General features: G+C 41.0%; 1 protein-coding gene across 5 annotated transcripts in view; it reads left to right on the top strand.

Moving 5' to 3' along the window:
• The window catches only part of TBC1D1 (TBC1 domain family member 1), a 210,709-nt gene that overhangs the window by 32,352 nt on the left and 162,672 nt on the right, over positions 1 to 15,685 (top strand). The gene's annotated exons all lie outside the window — the stretch shown is intronic.

Below are 15,685 nucleotides of genomic sequence, written 5' to 3'. Positions count from 1 at the left end.
TTTGGGATGGATGCTGAGCTTCTCTTTGCCCATGAGAAGAGAGAAATTATTTTCTCATAATTTTGATCCAATTTTTTTTTCTCTCTCAAATTACAGAAGGACCCCCGATGCTATCTGGACCATATATGGATGTACCAGAATTTAGCCAGTCCTTATTAATGGTCATTTAGATTCCCCCCAACCCCCTCTTTATTATAGTTTTCTCTGCAATGAGAATCTTGCATAGCTTTGTATCTGCTACAATGCTGCCCTCCGCAAACACAGACTACGATTATTTTGAAGCTGATCCCCTTGGCAGCGGGTGTGGCTTGGAGCCCATATTTGCCCAGTGCTACTTCCACGATGTTAATTTTCAAACCAGAGATTACACTTGAATTATGATGACATGCCTTAATGGAATTCACAGCTTAAAGCAACAACTGGAGAGAAGTCGTACGTGCAAGTGAATAAATGTCATTTCCATGTGATTTCCATTCTCAAAGCTTGATTTATGACACACAGCCTTCTAAAATCTGTTCTTGCCTTTTTCCTTCCATGATATTATGGATTTTCCCAGGACTGTTCCTAACAGATGAGGCAACTGCCACTGACTTTTACAATGAAGAATAGAAAAAGGAAGATGGTTTTTCGTTGCAAAGCTGTGATAGCATTTGTGCTTTATGAACAAAACAAAATGACACTAAATTAGATTTTAGGTTTTTCTGTCTTGGCTTTCATGTTTTAAATAGTGAACAAATCAATGTCACCATGGAGTGTTTCTAGCTTTATTTGATCAGAATCCAAAACTGGATGTACAAATGGACACTTTTATCTATCAACTAAAAATAAATTATGCTATTTTTTTTAAAAAAGATATACAACGTATGCTATCTAAAATTTTTTAAATTACATTTCTGGTATATACAACATTTAAACAATGTAATTAGCATACTTTGACATAATTGTTGAATAACTTTTCCTTAGATGATATTTTATTTCTTACAAGAAAATGTCAACAACAGATGATTGTTGTCAGCAAGAAGATGACTCCTATCTGGAGGCCCGAAGACTCATCCCTCCCCTTTTGTAAAAATTGGAAACATGCATCTTGGAAATGAAGGGTTCAAAGAAGAAATAACCCAAAAAAATTAAAGATGATAGATTTTAATTTGATCATACAGTTTCTATGCAGTTAACTACTGGGAAAGGAACAACTGCTTATATTTAAGACTCATAAGGTGATCACATTAAAAAATGCAAGTGCAGCTCGGCCAGCGTGGCTTAGTGGTTGAGCGTTGACCTATGAACCACAAAGTCAGGGCTCGATTCCTGGTCAGGGCACATGCCTGGGTTGCGGACTTGATCCCCAATGTGGGGTGTACAGGAGGCAGCCAATCAGTGATTCTCTCTTATCACTGATGTTTCTATCTCTCTCTCCCTCTCCCTTCCTCTCTGAAATCAATGAAATATATATATATATATATATATATATATATATATATATACACACATATATATATATATATATATATATAAATGCAAGTGCATATTTTTAAGATAAATACTCTAATGTAAATTCAGAATCTGCTGTGTTATCTCTTTCATAGTTGTTGTTTTTTAAGATTAAAAAACGTATTTTCAATTATAATTGGCATACAATACTACATTAGTAATCAGATATTTATGAACCTATGAAGTGATCACCCTGACAAAGTTTTATAGTTTAGATGTTTGAACTTCCCCTTCTTTTGACTTTGTCAGTGCTCAGTGATTACATTATCTACCTTGACTCTTAAAAGTTAAATTTTTTTATCATAAGCAGCATGTTTTTATGTAGCTTCACTATTACTCGTGAGAATTGGTTTAGTTCAATGAACTTTAACTGAACATCTACTCTGTGCCAGGCACAATGCAGGGCATAAGGGATACAAAACCCAACAAACAGCCTGAGAAGCTTAGAGTCCAGGGACCCCGAGGGTTGGGTGGGAGTTTGGAACACAGTTACAGACAGAAGCTTCAACAAGGATGTACAGTCATGCCCAGGGCACAAATTGAGCTCTACCCCACCCAGGGGTTCCAGAAAGCCATCTTTAAGGGGAATGTGTGAACTGATTTTTAAAAGGTTCAGCCCATTTTATTATATATATTTTCATTGATTTCAGAGCAGAAGGGAGAGAGAGAGGGGGGGGGAGGGAGGGAGGGAGAGAGAGAGAGAGAGAGAGAGAGAGAGAGAGAGAGAGAGAGAGAGAAAGAAAGAAAGAAAGAAAGAAAGAAAGAAAGAAAGAAAGAAAGAAAGAAAGAAAGAAAGATAGATCATTGATGAGAGAGAATCATTGATCGGCTGCCTCCTGCACGCCCCACACTGGGGATCGAGCCCACGACCCCGGGCATGTCTCCTGACCAGGAATCGAACCGTGTCCTCCTGGTTCATAGGTCAAAGCTCAATCACTGAGCCATGCCAGTCAGGCTGTGAACTGAATTTTTAAGGAGAAATGAGAATCAGGTGAAGAGGAAAGGCACAGAACTATGAAAACTGTGAAGTAGGGACATGGAGAATGGTAGAAAAGAGGCGGGAGAATAAATGAGTTGGTTTCTGGCCTTACTGGTTGCCTGAGTTGGGAACCAAGAGGATTAAGGGGCAGACTTGAGGGAGAGGAGTGGATGACTTCCATAGGAGCGGATGACTTCCATTTGGGGTAGTGGAGTTGTTTGGGGGATGTTCCCTGAGCTTCAGCTCAGATCAGTCAAGGCTGGAAGTATGTAGACGGAGCATGTACTTGGTGGTCAGAACTACGAGGGAGGTTGACAGTATCCATGGAGAAAGGAACGTGAGCGTTTTAGGAGCTGGGCAGGGGCAGGGGAGTTCAAAGGAATATGAAGGTAGAAGGAGACCCACAGGACAGCAGTGTCTCGGCATCCAAGGCACTACAGTTTCAAGAATGAGGACAAAGATAGCAGTGTCAGGAGCAGTAATGACGTTTGTAAAAATCTAGCTGACAAGTGCTCTGACATTTGGCCCTGTGGGTGGTACTCACATGGGGACCTTTGTTTCCGGGGAGTAGCTGGGGATGGATGCCGGATGTCAGTGAGGAGTGAATGAACAGCAAAGCATAGAGATGCCATTGTGACTTCTAACCACCCCCATTATATATGCATATATAGGCAGATAACGTCTTCATGATGCCTGACTTAGTTTTTTCCTCTTTTTCTTTTCAAGCTCATCCATTTTCCGTTTTCTACCTCCACTACTTTTTGACCTTAAAAACAATAACTGCAGCTCATTTGCATGATTCTGTAATTTACAAAATGCTTTCTCATATGCCACTGTACTTAGTATGCTTATCCACCCACCCTTTGGTATTATAACTAATTGACAGTTGTTTAGAATAGCGGTTCAGACACATAGAGTCTTAGGTGCATTGTAATGTAATTCCCCTTTTGATATTGAAGAAACCAAGGCTCAAAGAATTGTAGTGTCTTATGTCAAATTTCACTGCTGTTTGGTGGACTGTGTGGCGCCTGGTCCGTCTTTCACACGTGGTGTCTTGTGTTCCCTGTTTGCACTGTGAGGCTTTATTCTTGCCCAACCAGTGACCAGTTCTGTCAGCCTCTTTCAGAGCTTGTATGTATGGCAGCTTTCTTGCATGAATCCAATCCCATCTGTTGGTGGAGGGGAAAAGAAACACTATTTAAAAATGTATATATTTCTTCCGATTATAAAAATGACATAATAATTGCAGACAGTTTGGAAATATATAGAAACAAATAGTAAAGAAGACAGAAACATCCTTTAATTATCCACTTGGAGATAATTATTTTTTATGAAAGTTTAAAATAAATTAACAAACCGCTATATTATCCTCTATTAGAAAAGATCAAAGTAGTTTGGTGTCAATCTAGTCTGGAAAACAAAAGGGAGAAATTGGCCCTAAAAGTCTCCCCATCTAATATGTTTAAATTGCTCAATTCAATTACTGCAGATTTATGTCTTTCTATCTGGAGGACATTTATCCTACAGAATTTGCCAGATGGTGCCCTGCGATGGCTCCTCTGATTATCCATCATCATTAGAAGGAAATGCTCCATAAATCTGTCTGCATTAACTCTAAATTACTTGGAAGGAATGTCTGTGCTTGGGAAGCAAGGCACCATGTGAGGAAACATACAGGAGACCTCTCTAGGGAAGACAGTGAAGTCCAGCAGTGAACACTATTATCTGAACTCTACTGCCAGAGGCAGAGGTGATGTAAGTGACACGTGGGGGGTTGGAGGCGGGGGTGGGGGAAGGGTCTAGTCCAGGACATCGATTCGCTCCCTTTGTGCCTCCAAAAGGTACTCTCTTCCCCCCATCTCTGTAGGTCAGGTTGGTGTCTACATGCTTTAGCCCTGCTTTCCAGGGCTGCTAAAGTCATACAGCACTTGCGTCCACATTAGAAAAAGGTACCCCTTTCTTCCTCTGGGAGGAGCAGCCATGGTCTACAACAAGCATGTCAAACTCGTGGCCCGCGGTACGCAGGTGGCCCGCACGAATGTTTTTGCAGCCCAGCCAATATAACGGTACGTAAGAAACGTTTTAATAAAAATTTTGTGACTTAATTTTTACAGTATCCTGTTATACATAATTATTAATAACAGACTACAATATTCGCTAATGACTGCTTACTATAATCGTGTTGCATTCATTTCCTTTACGCACCTTATACGTGGGTGCACTATTTCTCTCCACTAATACTAGCAGCCGATTACCACGTCATTAGTCTTGGACTGACTTGTTTCATTTGCGCAACAGGAGAACAAGAAAAGTAGGTTTATTTGCCTTACGCTTATTAATTTGTGCAGTTATTCAGTGTCTGATAAGTTAATGTTCAAGAAAAAATATTAGTTTTATTAAAATGTTGTATTATTTTATGTTAACGATTACTCATTTATTTCAGCCCTTTGTATTCAGCATGTCTCTATCGAAATAAATTTACATTTCTATGGAAATTGAAGCTGTTTTTTGTTTGTTTGTTTGTTTGTTTTTTTGCAGCCCACATAAACTTAAACCTTGTTTATTTGGCCTGTGTTAGCCTTTGAGTTTGACATGCTTGGTCTACAACTTGGCCAGCAGTTAGTTCATTCTTCACTTGCTTCCTTGGCCAAGCACGCTTGTTCAGTGAACAACACATAAAACTATGTAATGGTCCTGGCTCTGCTTTTTTGAGGCTCACTCTTCTCTGGGGATGTAGAGCTGTAGCTATCCTAGATCTAGGTGATATAGCCCCAATTCTAGGTTGACATGAACCTTGATTAACGCGGTCCTCAATTCATCACATATTTATTGAGCTATTTCTATCCAAGCCTAATCCTGATGGAAAGCTACCTGGACCCAGACCCTAGTCCTAGCTTCTCCTTGGCCACAGCCACCACCAGAGGCTAGTACTTTCAACAAAGTCTTCTAAGACTCAATTGAATCTATTGGCAGTGGTTTTGTCTACAGGTCCTTGAAATATCACTATGTAATTATTAGCACTTATTCAAGTTAATACTCTCCTAATATAGTAGGTACACCTACAGTCAGAGACATATCAGCTAGATCTTGCAAAGCTATATGGCCCCATCTAAAACTCTCCTTATTTCTAGTTGTGTGTTGTTATTTTTTTCATTTGAAGTTTAGCTCTACTCTTCTGCTGATAAAACACAGTCTATTTTGTCTTTGAGTCTTGGTTTATAAGCTTACTTGGTTAAAAGCTACTTCGTCGCAAGCTTTTCTTTCTCTTAAGCTATTCCTGAAGAGTCTCTCTCTTATTACTATTAATATTTAACTCATATTTGCTTTGTTCTGAGCGAAGATTGATGGTGCCAGCTGTACTAGGCACCCCTGGTCTTTGCTTTACAATGATGATGTTTTACAAGCAAAACCAGCAATTATATTGTTTTAGATGTGGTGGACGAATTTTTTCATGTTAGAAACATGAAACATTTTTTCATGTCGTGCAGTAGAAATGTAATTTTGTGGAAATAATGTGATGCAGCGTGACGCTGAGCTGCTTAAATACAAGTTCTTATGTTTTTGTTCCATTAATGCATCCTCAGCTATATTGGTAGACTGAAATTCAGGTCATTATTGTGCCATCACCAAAACAAAAATGATTGATAGATGGCAAATGAGATTCAAAGCTGTACTTATAGAGTGACTTATTAGTTTAAAATCTTGGGAAAGGTGCTGAATTTCTCTGTGCCTTAGTTTCCTCATCTGGAAAATGGGGGTATTAATAGTGTTACTATCCTGGATTATTGCAAGGATTAAATACATTAACATGCAATAGTAAAGTGCTTGCAATAGGGCCTGGCACATAGTAGTATATGAATGTTAGCTATCACAGTAAATTACTATGTGATTATCTTTGGGAAGTCAGACAAAATTTAGGTATGCATTTTTATCAAGTAGTATTACTTTTTTTTAGTGCTTTGGCCAGGCTCATTGTGATGAAATCCAACGGTGATAAATACCAAATGTTTAAATGTTTTAAAACACAGTGGTGTTTTTGTTTTGTTTTGCAAACTTTTGATAACAAAGTACCCTAGGAGTTTTCCCTCTCAGATGGGATATATCTGTTATCAGTAAAGACACGCTTACTAAGTGGAACCTTAATTTTTCTTCCTTTTAGATCTGGTTGTTGGGTCTCTGAGTCTGTTACTCTTCTCCAGGCCCAGTGGTGAGCTCCTCTGCTCCTCTGCTTTTCACAGTTTGTTTGGAGTCTCTTCTCTGTCTCTACTCACTGTAGGAAGGCAGCCAGCCCTCATGGGGGATACTTTGGAAAACGTAGATCTTGATTTTGCCGCTTGTCTGTGTACAATGAGCAGCCAACCTGTTCCAGGTTTCTTCTAGGCTCTTCTTGGCTGAGGAATGACAGCTGGCTGCTCTGGTCTGCTGTGCGTGTCTCAGTGGGTGGCCAGAATCTGAGCTAAAATACAGGAGATCCAGCCTTAAGCTACCCCAGTCTTTCCTATTGCAGAAATAGATGCCGTTATAGCTGAGAGACTTATAGTGGCAAGTTAATTTTCCTTTTCACACCACAGTAGTCTTTTCACAGATAATTTCTTGAAATTCAAGATTATACGAATTGTAGGCAGAATTATCTGAAGCACAGCAAGCTCTTCCTGAAAGGCTTCTAGGCTTGGTTTTGGGAAGTGTGGGGAGGAAACAAATTTACTTCTGGGCCACTAATCTGAGGCCATCATTGCCTCTCTTTATCCATCAGTGCTTTAAACTTGTCATGACGGAACTATAAGATGGCTCAATGTAAAACCACATTCAGTAATTTGCATCTACTTCATCTCTTAAAAATGTTTTTATTAAAGCATAATTGGCATAACATACATTAGTATGTTAGTTTCAGGTATACAACATAGTGATTCCACATTTATATACCTTACGATGTGATCATGACACAAAGTCTACTATCTGTCACTGTGCAGTTATGACAATATTATTGACTACTAGAGGCCCAATGCAGGAAATTTGTGCAAGGGGCTCAGCCCTCACAACCCCTTGCAGCCTCGGCCAGCCCTCACAGCCCCAGCTTCGTCTGGAAGGTTGTCCAGATGGTACTTCTGCTGTTTGGTCTAATTAGCATATTAGCTCTTTGTTATATAGGACTAGAGGCCCGGTGCACGAAATTCATGTGGGGGGGGGGGAGTCTCTCAGCCCAGCCTGCAATGATGCCAACATCCCTTGCTCTGGCCTCCGGCCCGAGGCCCCTCCCCTCCCTCCACGTGGACAGGGCGGGGACGCTGGGCTTGCTTTGCTGGGGCGATGCAGCCAGCGTCCCGCCCCAGCCACTATGGGCACCACCATCTTTGTCGCAGAGTGACAGTTAATTTGCATATTACTCTTTTATTAGTTAGGATATTCCCTGGCTGTATGCTACACCCTTGTGACTTAACTGTTTTTTAACAGGCAGTTTGTACCTCTTATCCTTAATCTTTTTTTTTAAAATATATATTTTGTTGATTTTTTTACAGAGAGGAAGGGAGAGGGACAGAGAGCTAGAAACATCGATGAGAGAGAAACATCGATCAGCTGCCTCCCGCACACCCCCCACCGGGGATGCACCCGCAAGCAAGGTACATGCCCCTGACCGGAATCGAAGCTGGGACCCTTGAGTCCACAGACTGATGCTCTATCCACTGAAAAACCGGTCAGGGCTTAATCTTTTTTTGATACTTGAGCAATGAATGGTACCTATAGTTATGGGATGCCAGAGCAAACTTTTCTTTCTATAGATCTAGTCTAGCATTCATCTGTTTATTTATCTACCAGTCCAGTTCTTGAACCAGAAGCAAACATAGGTAATTTACAAGTAGACACAAAATGCAACTACAATCTATGGATTAAAAATTGGGTGACAAAGGAAAGAAACACAATAATCAGGGCATAATGAGTCAGAAAGGAAAGTGAAAATGCAATACCGTGTAGTGGTTTTGAAATTTAGCCTGCATTGGCCTCACGGGCGTATCTGTTAAAATTTTAGGTTCCTGGGCCTCCCGGGAACTCTGGCACCTACCCTGTTAACACGTGCCCCCAGGTGCTTCTCAGCCATGGTGTAGGACTGCACGCTACTCGCACTGACCTATTTACTTGCTGCATGTGGGGAACTTTGGCTCCAAGCTTTCTGGCAGTCAGCATGAAAAGGGAAGACTGTCTCTTCTTAGTGTGCAGAGATAACATCTTTGACATGAGGTGTAAATGAAGGTTTAATGATGCTTGTATCAACTTTCATATCTGAATAAGATCTTGCATAGGAATTCAGGAAAAGAAATGTCTTCTCTTGTCCTCCCTAACAGGAAATATGTCATCCAGTCTGTTATACTCAATTAAATGGCATTAACTGATCTTTTTGGGGTATGTGCCAAAGTTCCGTAGGGAGAAAGGAAAGGAAGGAAAAGAAGAAAAAAAGTGGAGGGGGAGGGGAATGTGTGTGTATTGGGAAATTACAAAAAAAGGAAGAGGAGTGAGAGAATGAAAAATGATGTTGGCCATCGTTTTGGACAACAGTTTGCTATTATCTACAAAAGATGAATATATTGCAAAACCCATGACCCAGCAGTTCCATTCCTAAGAGTGTCCCCTATGGAATTTGTGACATTAATACCAAGAAACATGAACAGAACATTTAGAGCAGCATGGTTTGTGTCAGAATATTGGAAACAGTCCAAATTCCCATTAACAATAGAAGGGATAAATTATGGAATACGATGGCATACTAATCAGCCACAAAAGTGAATCAGCTACAGTTATGAGTAATAACATGGGTGAATTTTTAAACATACTGCTGATCAGTGGAAGCCAGATAGGCGAAAATCTTTACAGCATGAGTCCATTCCTGACAACTTCAAAGTGGGTAAAAAGAGAACTGATGCATTTTTAGGGATGCACACTCAAAAGTCGGGAGTCCCTATCTTTCTAAGGAAGAAAGGGGCTGGGAGGAAACATGGGGATCTTTGGGATGTTGACAGTCATTCATTTCTTTACTTGGGTGATAGTTATGTATGTGTCTGTTTTAATATAATGTGGTTGTATGTACTTTTCTCTATGTGTGTTATTTTTCACAATAAAAACATTTTTTGACTGTTGAGGGAATGTTACTGCCAGGTTCATGGATAAACAAATAAAAGTATATCCATACAATGGAATATTACTTTGCAATAAAAAGGAATAGACTATTGATACATGCAACAGATGGATGATCCCAACATCATTCTGTTGAGTAAACCACTCAACAAAGGATATACTGTAGGATTGAATGTTTATAAAATTCTGGAGAGTGGGAACTATTGTGGAGCGACAGAAAGTAGCCCAGTGACTGCCTGGGATTGGGCAGGGTAGAAGTGGGAGGGAGGGTTTACAAAGGGCACCAGGCAACTTTGGGGAGTGATGGAGATCTTTATTATTGTAATTGTGGTGATATTGTTGCAGGTGTATCTAAATGTCAAAATTTAACAAATTGTGTTCTTTAACTATATGCAGATTATTGCATGTTAATTATACCTCGATAAAGCTGTTAAATAAAAGTGTGTGTGTGTGTGTGTGTGTGTGTGTGTGTGTGTGTGTGTGGTGAGGGGTAGGGGGGAAGGGAATAAGGTATCAGAAATGCCAAAGAAATGGAACAATCCGAGCATTCTCATGATTAAGGGTGGAAACCATGCCAAAAGTGAGGGAGAGGCACTATGAACTTGGATATGCCCAGTAGGCCCAGCACCTCGTTATGTATTGGGGATAACCATCCATTGACTCGCCGTGCCTTCATTTGAAAATTGGACATAAATACCTTTCTTCTCTGAGTGAGGGGGAAAAGAGAAGAAATCTCACAGGGACCAATTTAACTGCTCACTCACAGCTGGCTCAGACAAGTCAGCCTTGATGGGGAATCGAGTCAAGTCTCTGTGTTTACCTGTCTTCCATGTTCCCCTTCCATTAATGTACATCATTCTGAGGTGGCTAACAGTGTTTGGTTGTAAAGTCTGATCCACTGAGGTGTTAGACAAAAGCCATATTCTAATGTATACATTTTTCAAAATACGAAGAGTTCAAGGCCGTGTATTATATTCTGTGTTCAATTTTAGAAATGCACTAAAATAACCTGTTTTGGAAGGCAGATTTATCTGTGACACAGCACGAACTAACAGCAAAGATCATAGATGTTCATGGGCTCCACAAATTCAACTGCATTGTGCACTGATTCCCTATTTGTTCTTAGCTATACTTGTTACTCGGATAAATATAAGTTACATCATTTTTTGAAATCATATCTAACTCAGAGTGAAAAACCAAATGGCAGCTATTTAAACAGTTAAGTAGACAGAGATTTGGAATAATTAAATATTTTAAAGGTAGGATAAACTCTTAAGTCATTCTACTTTTCTTTAAAATGCTGAGTTCTGTGGTTACAGGTTTCTAGAAAGACAATACTTCTTAACAAATCTGCTTTAGTCATCTGAAAATTTTATATTGAATGAAATAAGCACTACACATATTTTTGTTTTGTGAGATACTAAAATAAGGAATAATTACTTAAAACTGTAAGAAACGAAAAGATGAAGAATTAGGCACATTCATAAGATAACAACTCTAACAAAACTAGAGAAAATCATTATAATTTGTGTACTCTTCCTTTCATATAGAGAAAAATGGATTAGGTTATTTTTAAAAAATTATATGTATTTTTATTGAGTTCAGAGAGGAAGGGAGAAGGAAAGATAGAAACATTAATGATGAGAGAGAATCTTTGATTGGCTGCCTCCTGCACATCCCCTACTGGGGACTGAGCCCACAACAACCTGGGCATGTGCCTTGATTGGGAATTGAACTGTGACCTCCTCGTTCTTGGGTTGATGCTCAATCACTGAGCCACACATCTGGGAGCACAAGGGGACTTTTTGATACTGGATTTTCATAAGAATAATGAAATATACCGTATCTTACATGCCTACATGGCATAAACCATTTGCCACAAAAGGTACTTATATATTTTAATTACAATCATCACAGAATGAAGTACTGTTGTCCTAATATCCCCTAACCTTTCCCCACACTCTCTCATTCCTTTCAATTCAAAAACATTCACGCCCACACCAAACATTTTGCAAATTCATCCTGCAATAGAAAATAACTTATTTTTTAAAATATGTATTTTTGTTGATTTTACAGAGAGGAAGGTAGGACAGAGAGTTAGAAACATCAGTGACAGAGAAACATCGATCAGCTGCCTCCGGCACACCCCCTGCTGGGGATTGAATCCCCAGCCAAGGTACATGCCCTTGACCAGAATTGAACCTGGGACCCTTCAGTCCCTGGCTGACGCTCTATCCGCTGAGCCAAACCGGTTAGGGCGGAAAATAACTCTTACCCTTCCTTGTGCCTCACATCTAATTTACTTTGCCCTCATGTTGGTAACTCAGCAGAACTGAGAAATACATTTTGAAATCAAGAATTACATCTCAAAACCCTGGATCTGTCCCAGTTTTTCCGCACCAGCTTCAGTTGGTGGGATTCTGACTAATAAATTTGCAATTATCTGAGAACATCTTAAACTCAACTGTCACTGTTTTTCCCCTAGTGGCAGCTAAACACCGCGTTCGAGGGCTTTTGCCAGAATAAACAGTCTGAATCATTCGGGAGATCTCTGAAACCCAACTCCCCGTCATTGCTAAAGGATGTGTCAAGACCGGGCTGTTCAGTTTGCCCTTTACTGAAATAGCGTTTGCCAGTTTCTGTGACCAATGCCTTTCATGGTGCCATTGTCCAGCCCACTAAATGTAGCAGAAACATACAATCTTTTTCACTTCTGAGCCTTTAATCGAGGAAGGAAACAAAATTACCCACTAATGTTTTATAATTGTTCTGTTTTAATGCATTCGTTAGACTGGAAGTCATATGAAATCACGTTTCGTGTTTCTCACTGATACTTGGGAAAGTAATTTTACAAGGCTTTTCAGAATAGAAACAGTCAGTAGAAAACCCAAAGTGTCAATACTAGTAACCATTAGGAGCAAGCATTAATCTACTTTAAATATAAGCTATTATTTTAAGAGGGATTTGGTTTTGACATGTTAGGGCCTCTGAATTGTGGCATTTCAGAGCAGGAAAGGCCCTGGTGAGGCTTCAAGTCAAACTTGTACACACACGTATTAATATCCATATATACTCACAAACACATATGCATGCATACATATACACACCTACATATATGCATATGCACACACATGTATACCTGCACTCATATTTATATATACATACACATGTCACCACATCCACTTGCATATATATGTGTGTACATATATACACATATACTCATATGTGCACACACACATATATATATATACCCACACATATATGTATCTACACACATTTACATATATATAGCAGAATAATAATAGAAAATAAGGGCTCTGGAATGGGGCAAACTTATAACCCTATTGATTCTGGCTTTATTTCCTCAGGTAACTATGTAAACTTTTAAAATCTAAGTTTAATATATATATATATTGATTTTAGAGAGGAAGGGAGAGGGAGAGAGAGAGAGAGATAGAAACATCAATGATAAGAGAGAATCATTGATCGGCTGCCTCCTGCATGCCCCCTACTGGGGATTGAGCCCACAACCTGGGCATGGGCCCTTGACTGGAATCGAACCCAGGACCCTTCAGTCCGCAGGCTGACGCTCTATCCACTGAGCCAAACCGGCTAGGGCTAAAATCTAAGTTTCACCACTTGTGAAATGAGGAAAATACCACTAGTCTTAGACTGACTATGAGAAACAAAATGGATGGATTGTGTCTAGCACTTTAACTTTCATCTAATAAGCCTACAATAAATATTAGTAGCTAACATTGTGAACAATATGTACAAAATGTGGACAATGAGTAAACTTAAGAAAAAATAGTTGTGTTCATTGTCTTGACCTCCATGCTGTTCATAATTATGGTAGGCTGGGAACCTCTGGTTTGGGAACTGGGCCTAAACCAAGGGAAGTGGCATATTTGGAAAAGGGCTTTTACACAGAGGGTGACAATCCAGTCCTGGTCGAGGGTGGAAGGAGAAAAGCATTCAGGGGCCTGGAAAGTGGGGGAGCCAGGCAGCCTGTTGAATAGCCTTGTCTCGCCTGAAGGTGAGCAGAAGCTGCCTTTGCTGCGTGTGTTCTGTGTAATTCACACATGTCAGTCTCCGCTGGGTGAGCAGTGACCGCCTGGATCAGCTGGGAGAAAGCTGGTGGATGGGAAGCTTCGGCCACAGGCACCCAGTGTGGCACAGTCTGAATTCTGAGGCTGGGGTGGGGGGTGGGAGAGGGTGGGCAGGGGCTGGCATGAGTTTGAAGGGAAGAGGAACCAGACGGACTGGCATCTGGAAAGGTCAACTGTGCACACAGCTGTTGTCTGGGGCAGAGCCAGGAGCCAAGGCCAGAAGCTTAGGGTGAGTCAGAATGGGCATGGGCACCACAGGTGCAGGGTGACCCAGAGGCTGTGCCAGGACCAAATGTTCATCAGGCTGCCCAGACAGCCCAGGCACCAGGTGGTTTCAAGACCAAGAACAAGGTTAGCCAGAAATGAATCCAGGGAACTGGCTGAAAACTGGAGGGAGTGAAGAGTAAGTCACAGGCTGGACCAGGGCAGGGCCAGACTGGAGGGAGGGGGTGAAGTTTGTGTGGCCTCTACTGTCATCTATCCCACTGGTTCTCTGTGCAGAGTTTGTGTCTCCGGGCCTGAACGTTGATGCAGTGGCTTCTGATGAAAGGAAAGGGAACAGAGTGAGCATAAGAAGAAAAATCGTTTGCTTTTGTGAGGGTAGAAATCTGAGGTGGCCTGCAGAGAGGAGTCCCACAGAGGCAAACCTATGGAGGTTTCTGAGAATCAGGCTGGGGTCGGAGTGGGCTTTCTTTGTAGGCTCCACTTCATCTGCTGACCCTTAAATGTTGTTTTACCGTGGGGTTCTGTCATAGGCTTGTGTCAGAATAGGCTTGGTTTTGCTGCAGTAACAAATGACTCCCAAATCTCAGTGGCTCATAACATTTTTTTTTTCTTGCTCTAGCTGTGTGTTCATTGTGAACTGGCTACCACTCAGTTGCTTGCAGTCTTTATTCAGAGACCCAGGCTGACTGAGCAATCTCTGGAATACTGCCGCTTGTCATAGCAGATGGCAAAGAGACTGTGGAGATCCCTGAGCTGACCTTAGAGCTTCTGCACAGAAGGGAGGGGACACATGTCATTTCTCCTCACATTTCATTGGTCAAAACATGTCATGTGGCCAAGCCTGACAGCAACAAGGTGGCAAATGGAATCCTTCCCCAGGGAAGGGCAGGGAATCTTTGTAGCAGTAACACAGTCCACCCCATGACTATACCGACCCCAGGGTCATCTCACTATTCCTATGTCTCAGTAGCTGCCCATCTAATTCTAGATCCCATCCCCTCGCTCAGATCTCTGCACTGAAATCCTGGGCCACTGCTCACCAGGTTACCCAAATCAGACACCTGGGCGTCCTATATGACTTCTCTTTCTCCTTATTCAATCCCTGTACCCAACCATCCGTCAGAAAGTTCTTTTGATTGTCCTCAGTAAATATCTCTTGAATATCTCTGCTTCTTTTAATCTCTCTTACCCCTGAGAGTTCAGGATGTAATCTTTTGGTGAGCTCTTAATTCTGGGTGATGTTCTCTAATTTTGTTTCTTTTCCAGTCTGGCTCCGGGACGAGGTGCATGACACATCTGCCTATTCGGCCGCCATTTTCTAACCCCCTCAGTGAGCTCTTAAATAATCTCGATGCCACTATATTTCCCCTTTCAACTCGTTGCACCCAGCATCCAGAGTGGTCTTTCTGATTTGCAGATCTGATGATACATCCTTCTGTCGCCACCTCTGCTTAAGCTCTTGCATGGCTTCTGATAGTTCTGAAAATCAGGCTGTGGAACGCTAGTAAGAGTCTCTGTCTGCCTCTCCAATCTCACCTTAACCATTGCCCCGCCCCTCACAATGGTTGACATTTCATGCCCCCACCATACCGAACCTCATTTATTCTTTCTAACATGCTTGTTCTCTCTTATTCCTAGACTATTGTGTGTGTTGTTTCTTCTGTTACGCTCTATATCCTCTTCAGCTGGCTAACATTTTTTAAAATTAAATTTATTGGGGTGACATTGGTTAATAAGATTATATAGTTTTCAAGTA

This window comes from Myotis daubentonii, chromosome 1 (genome assembly GCF_963259705.1).
Source record: "Myotis daubentonii chromosome 1, mMyoDau2.1, whole genome shotgun sequence".
In the NCBI taxonomy this organism is placed as follows: domain Eukaryota; kingdom Metazoa; phylum Chordata; class Mammalia; order Chiroptera; family Vespertilionidae; genus Myotis; species Myotis daubentonii.
This window is presented reverse-complemented; position numbering and strand designations above follow the sequence as displayed.